The sequence below is a fragment of the Wyeomyia smithii genome, chromosome 3, assembly GCF_029784165.1.
Source record: "Wyeomyia smithii strain HCP4-BCI-WySm-NY-G18 chromosome 3, ASM2978416v1, whole genome shotgun sequence".
Classification (NCBI taxonomy): Eukaryota; Metazoa; Arthropoda; class Insecta; order Diptera; family Culicidae; genus Wyeomyia; species Wyeomyia smithii.
In genome coordinates, this window is record NC_073696.1 from 10,857,108 (window position 1) to 10,873,460 (window position 16,353).

A 16,353-nucleotide genomic window follows, 5' to 3' on the forward strand; every position below is an offset into this window, starting at 1 on the left:
GATTGCTGCAATAACGAAGGAAATCCATCGAAAACTAACCGATTTATTAGCATTTGAAATTGGACATATTTTTCACTTTTTTCGGTTTTAGATTTTCATTTCACATCCCTATGTAGCCGAACTTCCTGAGAGAAGTATTCTACTTCAAAATGCACTCGTAGTCTCTTACCCGAGAATAATAAAACACTTCCAAGAAATGTTGCACTAGTAAAATGACAATTTCCACGTGTTGTAATGTGCTGGAGCACGAAATCTATGTCTGTGATAGGGAACCTTCACGTTCACGAGGCATGACTGGAGAAACGCGTCTAATAATGCGGTAAAATTTTTAATGTCTTTTTGTGCAAATTATTGTACTCAGACAAAAACCTGTTTTGAATTGGATGAATTTTTAATGAATAAACGTTAACCGTTTGTTATTCAAAGTTGGTCATGCTGATCGCAGCCTTTACGCTGCCCCTACAGTGGGGGGTTTACTAAATAAAGTGAAAATTAGACAACTACAACAGAATTTGATTGCATCCCGCACAGAATGTCTGCTTGTGTTGATGCCAGAAAATTATTAACCTTTAATTATTTTTTTATTTGCCTTCAAAAAAGCATTTTGCTGTTCAAAATCGGTTGCTAATTACAATCTTTGAGCTGCTCTAACAGTGGGGGAATTAAGATACACGGACAACATGAACTGTTGAAGCTATTTCACTTTCAGTAAATTAGACGGGTGCGACAAATTTAAATTGCTAGGATGCAACACAGAATACTTGCTTGGGTTGACAAAAATTATTAACTTTCAATGACTTGTTTATTTGTCTTAAAAAAGGCATTTTGATTTCCGAAATTGAATTTCCTGATGGCAATCTTCATGCTGCCCCAACACGGGGCGAATAATGGCTGTCTGGCGACACACGCTGAGAAAAACCGCGCTGCTCCTGAGACGTGGTGACCAACCACAGGGCTAGTGCTGCTGCTGAGGAAGGACGACTGCCGTTGTCGCTGTCTGATGCTACGCTAAGCATAGCCATGCCACAGTTGTGGCCGCTATACGCTGGCCTAACTGCTGAGCAACTGCAACACTATCCGTAGCCATGCCACAGTTGTGGCCGCCATTGGTATCCACTGTAACTGCATCTGCTGGCCCTGCTGCTATCGATGGTGAGATCCGCTGGAACTGCTACGCCTATCCACAGCCATTCCACAGTTGTGGCCGCTTTCCGCTATCGATGGTACCCACTGCTCGCTCCCGCTGCTGCTAAAGGAGGACTGCTGTCGTCGCTGTTCAGAACTGTTATGAGCGGCTCCGGCTGAAACAGGCTCTTATATAGGCCAAATAGCATGTTTTCAATTGCAAGGTATATGATTCTGTCGACCGTGCTTGGGAAGCAAGCATATAACGACCAATCAGGGGTCGAAATTTTCGTTTTGACAAGGCTTGACTATTTTCAATAGTACAATAGTGTGAGTAATAAAATTACAATTATCTTATTTTGGGAAGAATCTTAGAAGATTTTCCAATCTATTGCTGCAAGAACGAAGGAAATCTATCGAATACTAACCGATTTATTAGCATTTGAAATTGGACATATTTTTCACTTTCTTCGGTTTTAGATTTTCATTTCACATCCCTATGTAGCCGAACTTCCTGAGAGAAGTATTCTACTTCAAAAAAATTAGGATAAAATTAAGATTCAAATTTAAATTAAATTAAAATAAAATTATAACTAAAAATAAAATTTAAAATCAAAATAAACGTCATATTAACATTTAAATTAAAATAATAATATATTAAAACTAATATTAGAAAAAATGTACTTAAATGAAATTAAAATTAAATTAAATCTAATGTTTACATTGATTTTTTTATTTTAAATTAAAATTAAATTAAAACTAATGCACTAAGGTCGCTTTAAACGCGGTTTTTGTAACGCGAGTTTCTTACGCGGATTCCGGAATTCACGCGTTTTTTAGGCGGCTCGTTTCCCCCGCGTAATAAGCGACTTTAGTGTATTTACATTCAATTTAAATTCTATTTTTTTTTTCAAATGGTAATATCGATTATAATTTCAATTGAAATTACAATCAAAATTAAAACTAAAATTAACATAAAATAAAATTTGAATTATAATTGAAATTTAAATAATAATAAACCTTTAAGAAAAACTTAATTGAATTGAACTGAAAATAAAATAATAAGTAGTAAATTAAAATTTCAAATTCACTCGAAACTTAAATCCAAGAAATTCAAACAAATCTGCTAATTCAAAATTTTACATGTAGAGATCGTTGTATCGTGTTGTTGAACATATTTGTACCGAGTGTAAAGTAGCCCTCCGGCTGCTTGGTTTTGAGTTCTTGGAGTGTACCAAGTGCGAGGATCTTCCCTCGGCAACCGATTGCATATAATTTGTGCCAATTGAGTGAAATCCGAAGCGAAAATTTTTCCATTTTTCAAAACGAGGAAATATTCAACAACAGCATCTTTAATATATTTCCGGCATTCCGGTGTACAGATATTACTTTCATTGTTATTGTTGACAATGTCAAGGAATTTACGTCCTGATTCTGATCGCTCACAAATGTTTAGCAAACTCTGTAGAAAAAGATATACGAAATAACAATACATTTTATTGATAATGCTCTTACACTCACTCTTCACTTGGAAGTTTTTTTTATAATAAAACACACTTTTTGAAAAATATTTTCACCGATACTTCAGCAACCCTTTTCTGAAGGATTGGGAAAAATATTGTCCGTGAAGTGTGTTTTGTTATGAAAAAAAAAAAATTCAGTGAAAAATTAGTGGTGAATGGAACCCCCACGATGAATGGGCATTGTACGATATCTCTTTATAAGCAAAAATATCTGAATATGTATGTACTCACTTCATGTGCGCGAATCGGCGCTGGTAAATTGGTTTGGCACTCTTTGTCTGCTACGATGTACTTAAAACATCGAAGGAAATTCATCCTGTCCCTCAAGTCTGGCAATACACATTGGAGCTCCCCGATGTTTGCTTTAAAGTACCAGAAATCTTCAAATTTTACTCCTGCATTTCCTAGATTTCGCTGAATACGAGCCAACCCGTGGCACTCGAGGAATTCTCGAGCCGCTTGATCTGCCTTAGTCGTCACTGTAATATGATAAACGAGAAATATCGATGTAAGGTATTTTTAAAATTTCTGTAAACAAAAGACGCCATTATGCCACTAAACGAAAACTTGCTCTGTGTCTCGAAATATCACACAATCAGACCGAACCGATATAAGTTTGGCAGATTTTTATTTCCTTGAAAACACAATAATAAATTTGGAAATGGAATCAAAAACTTACCTGGTTTTTCGAATGAAATATTTAATTGAACGCCGGCCACTGTTCAACTCACAAAATAATTTCACAGTTTACTCGTAAACGATCAGAGTTAGAAATGGGCAAGATCGATCCGATTTTCGCAAAATCGATCTTTTTAGGTCGATTAATCGATTTTTTGAATCGATTTCTTTGCGCGCGATCTTCTACTGAATCGATCCTTTGGATGGCAAGATCGTTTTTTTTCGCCTGAAAAATAAATGTGTGCAAAACGGATTCAAGACAATAGTGATTGCATTTATTGTTGCTAACGTAATCTGCGGCCGAATTCCGAGAACACTGTTTTTGAAGAGTAGAAAATTTCTTTATTGATAGTATACAAATTTTTTTTCTTCTCTCCAAAGAAGTGTGTGCTCGGAACTCGGACACTGATCTAAAAAATGTGTAAATTTTTACCGGGATGACCATAGTTTAAAAATGGACTAAAGTTCAGTAGACATGAAACCGAGAAAAACGCATTTCAAATGTTTTTGTTGGTTCAAACAATTGTCTACGTCCATGACAACTTTTTTCATGAGTATGTCACCACCCCCACAAGGTTCCAGAATATCCAGCTTTCCACGAACGGTAATGGCACGCTGCCCATTTCGACGTTTCCTGTAGGTCAGGGAAGCTGGATAACCTTGTCGTCGAGTTGAAAAAGAACAATCCGCAGCCAAATTAAGTCCCTCCAGTATTTTTAACGCAGTAACCATTTTTTTGCCTTTGTAAACGCGACATCAATAGACAAACCCGTATGAAATTTGGCTAATACGCATGCGTTGTGAAATATATCAAGGATTAGGGGTGGGTGAAACGGCTCTTTTGCAAGAGCGGTTCTGAACTGACTCATGGTTCACAATGATTCACGAGCGTTGACAGTTCGTGTTGTCTCGGTAAACTTCGGGTTCGCGCGAACCAAACAGTTCTGCTGCGCCCAAAGAACCGTGGTTCTTTTTCGTGAGCCGTTCGTTCTTTTGCTCTTTTCTAAGAACCGGTTCATATGAACGGCTCGTGAGCCGTTCGCCCATCCCTAGCAAGGATGAAAAGAACGACGAGACAAGTTTGCACCTCGAACTGAATATAAATTGCCGACCACAGGACCGCCTCGAAAGTTTGACATATATGTATTGTATACAGAACCGGATTTATGGGGGGGCCCAGGGGGCCCGGGCCCCGGGCCCCCACATTTTTAGGGCCCCCACAAATCGACAAAAAGATTTTTTCTCTTTAAAAAAGAGATTTAATCAAAAGTTCGATTTACAGTAAGAAAATTCGAACAGACCATTACAATCTGACACTTTCCTTAAGTGTTATTTTTTCGCGAGCGCCAATATCGCAACTACATCCATAAGAGTTCACCTTGGATTCTCTTGGAATGACACACATTAACACACCATTTGAATCGAACCAGCGCGCATTAAACGCCTAGAGTTAAAGTTTGGCCGACTGTCATTAAAAGCGCCAATCGAAGTGTCAAAACTCGTTCCAATCGAACATCAGCAATGTTAAAACTATGATGAAAAAACTGTTGACTGTTTGATTGGAACTTTTCAATGACAGTCGGCCAAACTTTAACTCTAGGGCTTTAGCTCGCATGGGTGGTAAAGCAGATAAAGAAAATAACCCACAAGTTTTTTAATGCATTGCTTTTGCTCACTGGTCCGAATCAGGGATACCAGATGTGCTTTGCAAAATGCAGATTTTCTGAGCTCGTGTGCAAATTTAATTGACCTGCAGATATGTGTAGTTTTTTCCTAGTTTCCATTATTGTCAGAGTCGTCTTATATTTGTGCAGTCTTTCTCAAATTGTGTGCAAATTTTTGCCTGTGGATCGTATTTTTTTCAAATTGCGGTAGTTTTTTTTCAGGTATCACGAAAAAAGTTTGAAGATGAAACATATTAAAAATAGGTTGCGTGCGACTGTGAAGAATGAAAGGCAGTCAAACTTAGCATTATTAAGTTTCGAGTACGAGTATACTGAAGAAGTTATGTTGATTATTTAATTAATAAGTTTTCTGCAAAAAAAACTCGTAAAGCATAGTTTCCAAGCGAAGTGAAAAATTTGACAAGTAAAAAGCTTAAATTTTCGCTTGCGAAATCTGTCGTGAAAACCCGTTTGTGGAACACGCAGGTATTTCACCAGTCTGCAATTTACAGTTTAAGTGAAGCGAAACTCACGAGTTTACACTCCGAGCGAAGTGAAAATTGGCTGCAACTAACAGAATATAAACGCACGCAAGTTTTTGCTTGCTGCTGCTTTTTTCACTAGCGTTTGCATGCGTGAAAAAAGTGAACACAAGAAAAAGATGAGATCCACAACTTTTCGCGATCGCACAACGATTTCGCTTGATCGAATTTGTCTACAGTTCCTAGCGAAGTGAAATTTTTGCAGGTTGCATTTTTCACGAGCGTAAAAAAATGATCATTTTGTATGAGATTTTCACTTCGCTTGGAACTCTAAATAGGACTTAAGAAAAAATTCTAACAAATTTTTGGTAATTTTTCAATAGCAAATAAATGCTTTTAACTCGTACGATAAAAAACAGTTTTGTATAATTTTGGGGCCCCCACTATAACTGGGCCCCGGGCCCCCACAATCGTAAATCCGGCCCTGATTGTATACAATCATTACTAACTGATTGGTGTATATTGGGGTGGCAATGGACTTTGACAGTTTAATTTAGAAGTAGTGTTCAATGTTTAGCCCTCACGAACAGTTAGCAAAATTTCGATTTTTCGGATAACACCCGACTTCGACGTTTTATACATTTCTAATAACGCGTTCACATGATGTAATATTGCTCATCTTGATTTCAAATCCCATACTCCAAACTTTCCGTGAAAACTAGATGTATGTATGTTTCAAGATACGCGATATCACGTGATATCTGCTATAGTGTGAAAAAGGCATAAGACATTTGGCACAAAAAAAAACTATTACAAACTGTGCTTTTCTTAAGAGGTCGAGAAAGTGAAATTTAGATCAAATATTCCTGAATTCCGATTGAGCTGAAATTTTGCATTGCATTGGATATTGAATTTACCGTTTTGGATATTAGCCAACATTATTTCACATTTGCTACCTCAAACTATTTTTCAACTATGAGTAGCGGGGTACTCGTTAACTCAAATATTGCAAAAGTTGAATTAAATGTTCGTATATATGCCGTGCTGCAGCATGGCTCAGCATGGTGTTGCGCTCGCCATTTTGTTTATTTGAGTTTGTGCTGCAATTTTTTATGAATTGGGTTGTTCAGCTATATCAGTTTTTTCTATCATCTGAAAGATCTGAATTTTCTAAGTAAAACGTGATTTAAAAGAAAATTCTATCATTGTCCTTCGCTTTTTAAATCACGATTTGAACTAGCTAAACAACCCAATTATACAGGTTTGGATTGCTCTTAGTGCATCCTAAACAATAGACCATTTCACGAACTGACAGGTGTCACGGATCCTGCTGATGTTGATGATGCTTTCACGTGCATTATGACAGCGGTTCCAAACTTTCTGTCAAAATTTCGTTCATGAATCAAGTTCACAAACGTCTCGTGAAATGGTCTATGGGATGAGCGACAACGAAAACTCTTAGTAGAAAAAAAAAACCGCCAAAAGAGTACACGCGGTAAAAGAAGATGGCAATAAACTAAAAAAGCCGTATCGTTAGTAGATGTTGTGAACGAAAACTCGTTGAACATGATTGATAAACCAGAAAACATGATTGATAAACCAGAACAAAACAAAATCTCCATAAATATAGCCAAAAAAGGTCGTAAAAAGCTTATACCAAACAAAAATCGATTTTTTGTTAAATCGATTTCTCGGGCTCGATTTTTTCATGAATCGATTTTATTAATTTTGATTAATCGATGCAGGAGAATCGATTTTTTTTCGAAGATCGCCCATTGCTAATCAGAGTTGCCATTCAACGTGAATATATGTTTTATAAATCGGCACAAGTTTTATAGTTAAAAGGATGAAAGAAAAGTTCAGTTTTTCTTTCACAGTTTTCAACATAGATTACATACTCTTGCAAGAACGAAATGTTTGTGTTTTTCTTTAACGGACAGTATTAAGAAATCGCATTTTTGAGTTCAAGAAGCATATAAGTCTCGCATCAAGATTTGCCGTATACATGATGGAGAACAAAATGTAGATGGCAGCTCCTGACACATTTTTTCTCTTTACCATATGCGCACGTCGGGTATACTAACACACGTACACCAGATGAATCGGAAAAGAAACCGGTAATATGTGGTGCGATTCAAAAGTGATGTCTATTAGAGGTTAATGAAGGGGGTTGTTATAAATTATAGGTTGAATTTGAACACTTTGTATCACAAAATTGACAATTGTTTACACTATGATTCGCACCGTAACGAATTGTGTATCTCATACAAGCCGTTATTAAGCTTTAACAGGGTATTGGTATTGTGGGTGAATCGAATTACGGAATATAAGTTTAAAACCTGACATGTAAAACTAAAACAGCAAGTAGTATTTTTTTCAATCTTGAATTTAATTTTACCTTTTTTTGAAATTGTACAATAACTTCTTTGTTTCTGTTACTAAATCACTGCTCAGTATATGCATCACAACACAAAGGACAATTTCGATTCGATATTTCTGCATCAATCCGGCGATTAACCACTTGTTAGTACAGTACGCAAAATCAAAAATTCATTCAAAAGTTTGTTTTCTTTCATCTGGTTCCACCGGTGACAGTACTTCTACTAGCTGCTGCTTTGTATAAATGAAGCCATCATATAACAAGGAATTCTTGGTCAATGTAGGTGTTACGGCCATCATAAGATAGTCGTGATTTCGAAACATGAGCAAAATATATTATAGTGTATGTTGTTACTTGACTGGGGATGAATGTTATTACTTTTTAAGTAACAAATATATTGCTAAACGGAGAATTTTATGTTATTACATTTGAAGTAACAAGCAAAAATTTTGCGTGTAGAAAAACACTTAAAATATTATTGAAAAATAAAAAAAATAGTGGCCTAATTAAGGGTGGAAATAATACTGTTTTCCTTATTCCGACATGCTTTATTTCGAACAAGAGCTATCATCGAAATAACGCCGCGAATCATAGTTACCATAGTTACCAAAAATTTGTTATGATTGGGTTATTGTACACGCAAAACTTTTCCTTATTACTTTAAAAGCAATAGCGCAAAACTACCTTTTAGGTCCATTATTTAAAAAGCAATAAAATTCTTCCCCAGTTAAGTAACAACACATACTGTCATATATTTAGCACGTGTTACGGGAGTACGACTATTTAATAATGGTCGTTTCAACCACATGCAAGATTTTTTCTGTCAAAACTTGCTTTCTTTCCATCTCAAGTCAAAAAAAATCACACACCGTCGCATATGTTGCACATGTTACATGTTTCTTCAATCTCCAATTCATCCGGTGAGCGTGTATTAGTTCGCTCGTTGTATGCATACGGAGTAGCGAAAAAATATGACAAGAGCTGCCAAGCAACATTTTCCCCGTCATAGAGTATGCAAACGTTGATGATTTCAAAGACTTGAAATGCGCCTAAAAATGACATCACGATCTGTAAACTGCGTTAGAGAAAAATAAAAACATTCGCTTTCTTGCAAGCTATTTACAGCACATAATCATTGGTTCATGGAAACTCATTTGGACCTGTTTGAAGATACAAAACTCGTGCCCTTCCAGAACAATATTCGCAACTTCGGCAACTCTGGTCAGACAGTATTACATATTTCCATTTCAAGTAAACACTGGGAGACGAAACGAAAGTGTTTCTAATTGGACATTTGAGGTTGACGGTTGAGATTCTGATTATGTGTGGATGAAGGGAGACAAAAATGAACCAGATCGTTGCATCAATACAAATGCAGCGAGTGAAGTCTTGCCAACACATGCATTGCGGTGCTTGGCTGTATGTTCTCCTGCAGAAACACATACAAGCGTGTGGCCGTCATAATTTTTATTACTTTTTGTGTATAATGCGCAGTCATAAGACACAAAAAGTAGCAAAAAATTGCCCAAAAGTAATAAAATAATCCCCGTTTGCGTTGGGTGTATAAAATTGCTGCTAAAATGGGGGGAAAACGCCGGAAATTGGTAAAAAATATACTGAAGCAGCTGTTACTGAGCAATAAAAAGTGGTGTTTCGACTAGAGAAGAGGATTCAATTGTTGGCTGGATATCTCGGATGGCACGTAAAGGATTCCCTATTACGAAAGAACGGGTGCAGTCTACAGTTGATCCAGATCCAGAACTCTTAGTGCGTAAGCCAGAGTTAGTTTCATCAGCGGTTGAAGAGATGTATTATTTGGACCTGGCCCTAATTAGGAAATTGTTGTGGTTCAAATAAGGACACGGTGGCCCATCAAAGGAAACTGAAACGATGATTTATTTCTTTTATTATGAGAAAACAGAGGTATTATCTAGTTGTTTTTCATGCAGAAAAGATGATAAACATGTTACTTCATGTTTATACATAATGAAATACTTAATTCAGTTTAGATATTAACACTTTTTCCTTCAAAATTTGCAGCTACGTTACTAAGTGGTCCATTAAAGGCAGTTATACCCTATTTGGTTTTAAAAGAAAGTTGTATTTCGAGCAAATCTTGGTCTTTTTAGTGATATACTTTTCTTAAATTTGTCATCAAACCCTCTACAAACAGTACGTCGTTTTTGTCTCAGGACTGTTAGTGTCAGTAGGATGGTAGCGCTATTGTCCTGTACATTAAACAGTTGGCTGCCAAGTCTGTGTATAATAAACAAAAGATCGAGTTCTGAATCGAAATGTAGCACCAAAACTTTGCTTTGCCAGCTTTCATTTGACGTAGAAAAAATTAGCCGCCATGTTAGATCTCGCCGCTATATTGGAATTTATCAGAAAAACCTGTATTTGAGCAACTTCGCAACCACCGATTCCAAGATGGCGACGAGTTTTTTCTACACTATAAAATAATGTTACGATTACTTCAAGTGTTTTTGCACTTGATTCAATTCGTCACATCACACTGCAAGTTGAAGTGATTTAGTGTTGATTTCTAGAAGATTAACACTTTCCAATGAAATGATCTTGCGTTGAAAACTGGTTAATGGAAATCACCAACGTATTATAATGAATATCTCTTGTATTATCACCACCGTTTAAATCAATTGAATTACAGCTACAATTCCAATTGACAAACGACAAAACCGTCAAAACAAAGCAAAACAAAAAAAGGAACGATGACGGATGGCGCAAGCAACACTTTCACCCAGAGATCAAAAATTTATTTGAGTTTTATTGAATCTTTTAAAATAGAATAACAAGAAAGCGACTCTTTTACAGATCCTGAAATGAGATTGCATCGATACAGTGACGGGGATCATCTCTAGGATCATCTTGTTAATGAATTAAAAATCTAAAACAAAATAAAAATGAAAAATCTAAAATCAAAAGAAGTCTCTTGAATTTATTGTGAACTTATATAATTATCCAACTGACTGACATTCCGTATCTCAAACATAGGCATATCAACAAAGATGAACATAACAACAGAGAAATAAAGTGATTTGCTGTTGATTTCATCGTTCTTTGCATTAATATATTTCGAAAGATTGTCAACAGCAAATCACTTTACTTCGACGTGATTTTTATTTACAGTGTACTTCAAAGAAAGCTTTATTCATCTTCTTCAAAACGACTTACGTAAAGAGTTTAATAAGAAATTCAATAGGAATAGATGAATAAATAGATCAAGAGGTGGTCTTAATTAATAAGGTAGTCAAATTGCCTATGAACCGTAAACCTTTGTATATCCTCCTATTTAAACTGTTCACGAAGGCCCATAAAGTTGGTGTGACATATTAACCATGAATTCCTCTAATTATTTTATTAAACAACGGCTTATTTCAGTATTGTAGGGAAATCGGGGTGGAATTGACATGTTGCTGACATATTACGTTGATCAGACACATACCTGATGACTGATCGGATATTGAATACGATCAAACTCAAAAGACAAATCAATTGAAATGCTTCTGTGCATCATCTCGATTCTAAAAATTTACATATTCGGTGGTATCGATCATTCTCAACTGCTCTCCAGAAACCGGAAGTCGTCATCTCTGAATTCAAAATAATATCTGGGGTCGATTTCTTACTTCTGCGTATCATTCCGAACTCAAAAATACCCCACTTAATGGTGTTCTGTCATTTTTGGCTGTTTTCCAGAAACCGGAAGTCGCCATATTTGATTCAAGATGGCATTCGGAGCCACTTTTCGGCCGGCCTCGGAGCGTTATTCTGGGAAAAAATCCATATTGGCTGGTGTTCGGTTACGTTTGACTGTTTTCCAAAAACCCGAAGTTTCTATCTTGAATCTAAAAATGGCGTCTGGAATCGATTTTAGGCTCCTGTGCATCATTCCGCTGATTTTGGATTGTTTTCTGGAAAAAAATATTGAAATATCTGTTTAATTTGTATGGGACACCCCCAATCTCGTCTCCAGAATATGGAGGAGTGCCTAACCATCATAGAAACATTTCTTAGCCTTAGCCTTCACCTTAACATAACAAATTTGATTCCATTCGTTTGATTAGTTCCCGAGTTATACAAAAATTTAGGTTTGATTTGTATAAAAGATTTCCTGCTCCCAAACACCACTACATGCCAAATTTAGTTTTGTAACTGTACTGAAGTTTATGTTTCATTCGTAAGGGACCCCTCCCTTACAGAATAGGGAAAGGTCTCAACCTATCTTAGTCACCTTGTCCGGCCCCTGGAACACCTATATACAAAATGTCACGCCGATCGGTTCAGTAATTTTCAAGTCTATATGACACATTCTACCGTGGCGTTACAACGTTTTGACTATTCTGTTGGCATCATTTTAATTCTAATTTGTATTTTTTTCATGAAACCCTTTGATATTATTACAGATTCGGAAAGTAGACAAATTTCCTATAAGAATGATGTATAAGATATTTGTTTACTTTGTTTATATTACCTTGGGGAGTAAAAATGTAGCGTGACGTTACAACGCGCGAGAAATTGAGGTGTCGGGACATTCCTTAAAAGCAAAGCAAAGCCTTGGTGCTACATTCCGATTCGGAACTTGACCTTATGTTCACTATACACAGACTTCGCAGCCAATCGTTAAGTGTACAGGACAATTGCGGGGCTAGCGCTACGATCCTACTGACACTAACAGTCTCTCCCGAGTCAAGACTCGAACCTACGACGACTGGCTTGTTAGGCCAGCATCGTACCTCGAGACCAGCTGAGGAGACAACTTTCCTTACAAAAGTCAAAAACTCTTCTCTGTTTGGAATTTTATAACAATTTCTTTTTTCACGATTTGGCAATATATAATAATCGAACATTTTGCCATGTTTAGAGTGCCTATAACTGGTAACATCTATATTTGAGAAGCTTTTATATTTCGTGACGTTACAACGCTCATTTTTCAGCAAGGGGTATTCTCACTCCGTTGTAACGTCACGAAAATATGAATCAGTCGCTATCCATTATTTATCATATATTTCTTAGACATTTTCATATGAAGTAGTTCAATATATGATTTTATATATTTCTACTTCTACTTTATGCACTTGGTTTGTGGGGTTATCCATAAACTACGTAGCAAATTTACTTTGTCGTTTAATGTTTGGGCATTCAGAACCAAACTTAAACTTGGAGATTTCCAGTGAAGGAATGTGAGTTATGATCAAATCAATTCTTTTCATGAGTGACATATGTATCATAAATATTCTCAAAAGTGTCTTATAGGACATTATGTGTAAAACATATTAAATTTATTTTTATTGTAGTTTTTTCACAATGTTTGAGTACGTTAGCAGTTTATTCAGCATTTATCTTAAAAATAAGTTTACAAATGTGTCCCTAATTCCAATAAATACAAGAAACCTTTCAAAAATTATAATAATAACACTAAAATGCCGCTTTTTAGCTTTTTTCACTCCCGTAATATTTTCTTGATTTTTTAAAACTAACACTAGCTTATTCAAGAAAATTCGAGTGCATTTTTGCCGCTGAAGATTTTTTCATCTAGACTTGCCCCAAAAATAAATAGCTGGCTTATTCCACGATATGGTGTTGGTCGTTCAAAAATGTTTTTCTCATCGTTAAATGTGGTGATGTCACGTCTCGTAATTGCGATAACCAACACATTCGGAAGATTGGCTTGAGCGATGCGGACGAAGTAATCATTTCATTGATACGGTTACATTGCGTCAATAGTTTTTCTCTTAGGGAACATTTGCATGTTACGTAACGCGGAAGTTGACAATTTTCAATCCCCCCTCACGCAATGCATTGTAATGTAATATAATAGAATAACATTAGAATTTTTTAGAAAGTAACGTTACTCATGGATGACCCACAGTTTAATAATTAAAAACATTAACCCATTTTACAAAACTTATTCTCTGTTATATGACAAATGTAACGTGAACTAATTGAGACGCATCAAGTATGTTTTTAAACATAGACGAATATTATATAAGGGAAGAAAAAAAATTTCGTGACGTTACAACGCAAATTAAACCCCGTTGTAACTCAAGTTGTATTCAACCTAGCTGCGATCTTTTAGTATCAAATTAAAGGTATTTTTGAGTATAAAGAGAAAACGAAATATTACTTTGATTAAATGTAAGGAGTTTGCATGAAGTAAAAAACTGTACTTTTTTCGTGACGTTACAACGCTAAATTACCCCTGTTTTCATATTGGCCTAAGATCAACATATTTGGAATTTCACTTCAAAACGCTTTAGGCATCGAATAAAGCACTTATTTCACAGTCATATAACATAAAAAATGTATTATAAATACATACTCCTGATCATTTGTAGCCATTTAAAAACTACGTAACCAAAATCGCTTGTTTTTTCTTAATTTTACTTGAACTTTGCAATTAGTTTTCTACAGTTTCTTAAACACTATAAATTTGACATTTACGTTTTTGGTAGGTTCAAACACTATAGAATCTAGGAAAAATATTTACATTGCTGAAATATGCATTTCAAAAATTGGTTTGTTGGTGTAGCTTCGCAGAGAATGTGTCATATGGATCAGGCAGCTACACTCAACGCAAACGGGGAACATTTTATTACTTTAGGGCAATTTTTTATTACTTAATGTGTCTTATGACTGCGTATTATACACAAAAAGTAATAACCGAAAAGTAACAAAAATAATGACGGGCGCACGCTTGTATGTGTTTCTGCAGGAGAACATACAGCCAAGCACCGCAATGCATGTGTTAGCAAGACTTCACTCGCTGCATTTGTAATGATGCAACGATCTGGTTCATTTTTGTCCCCTTCATCCACACATGATCAGAATCTCAACCGTCAACCTCAAATGTCTAATTAGAAACACTTTGTTTCGTCCCCCAGTGTTTACTTGAAATGAAAATATGTAATACTGTCTGACCAGAGTTGCCCAAGTTGCGAATATTTTTCTGGATGGTCACGAGTTTTGTATTTTCAAACAGGTGCAAATGAGTTTCCATGCACCAATGAGTATGTGTTTTAGATAGCTTGCAAGAAAGCGAATGTTTTTGTTTTTTCTCTAACGCAGTTTACCGAGCCATTGGCTTCTCTATAGCAAGTAACAGTGAATGACAATGAACTCATGTCCTGGGCCCAAACTCATTTGTGCCCACTGTCAGCTGTCAGATAAAGGTGTATGAAAAGTTGCGGCGATATGCTATCTCGTTTACACTAGAGATCCTCAGAGGGAGAGATAAGCGATGAAAAAACCGCTGATTTGTCAACTAGGTTTCACATAACAGAGGTGCCAGATCTCTTCTCAAAGCGCAATGTTTACTAACTTTTTTATTCGGCTCGTATGACTGATGGTGACGGTGGAAGTCCAGGGGAATAATAAAGTGCATCACTAAAACCGTGAAGGTGTTAAATTTTATGTTTATGGTTAATTTTATATACTTTCATCATTAATCTGTAGATTATACAAAGGGTTTGTGAACCACCAGGTAAGAATCACTGTGATGAAGGCACTTTGGAGCATTCTCAATTCATGTTTTAGCAATAAAACATGAAAAACCTGTAAAAATAAATATATTCTTTATTGAACCTTATTGCAATACCTTTCAATGTGTTACCTTTCTTGTTCGTTTGGCTCGAATTTTGACATGTTCGTTTGACTCACAACACTTTCTTCGCATATCTCTCCCTCTGAGTATTGCTAGTTTGCATATACGTTGAGATGTTCGCCCTTGAAACATGGCGCGATGCCATTGGGCTGCAGTTTACAGATCGTGATGTCATTTCAAGACGCATTTCAAGTCTTTGAAATCATCAACGCTTGCATACTCTATGACGGGGAAAATGCTGCTTGGCAGCTCTTGTCATATTCTTTCTCTACTTCGTATGCATACAACGAGCGAACTAATACACGCACACCGGACGAATTGGAGATTGAAGAAACTTGTAACATGTGCAACATATGCGACGGTGTGCGATTTTTTTTGACTTGAGATGGAAAGGGAGTAGTTTTCGACAGAAAAAATCTTGCATGTGGTTGAAACGACCATTATTAGATAGTCGTACTCCCGTAACACGTGCTAAATATATGACAGTATGTGTTGTTACTTAACTGGGGAAGAATTTTATTGCCTTTCAAGTAATAGGTTTGTTACCTAAAAGGCAATTTTGCGCTATTGCAACTAAAGTAATGAGGAAAAGTTTTGCGTGTAGACAGATGAACAAACAAAGCTGCCAAAAATATACGTTTAGATTATGCCAAAAATTATTCTCTTAGAGATTTTTTTTTATAAAAGTTCCTTTATTGTCGATTCTAGTTGATACAAATTATAGACATAATTAATGGAACCCCGGTTTCACTATTGAATCTTAGTGTATCTACGTCTACCCTATCATTACAATTGTCATTGAAGGTGATATAAACCACTAATATCTTTCATAGTATTTTTTTTGTCAAACAATTTCCCTTTAGTGAAGGAAAGAGAATTT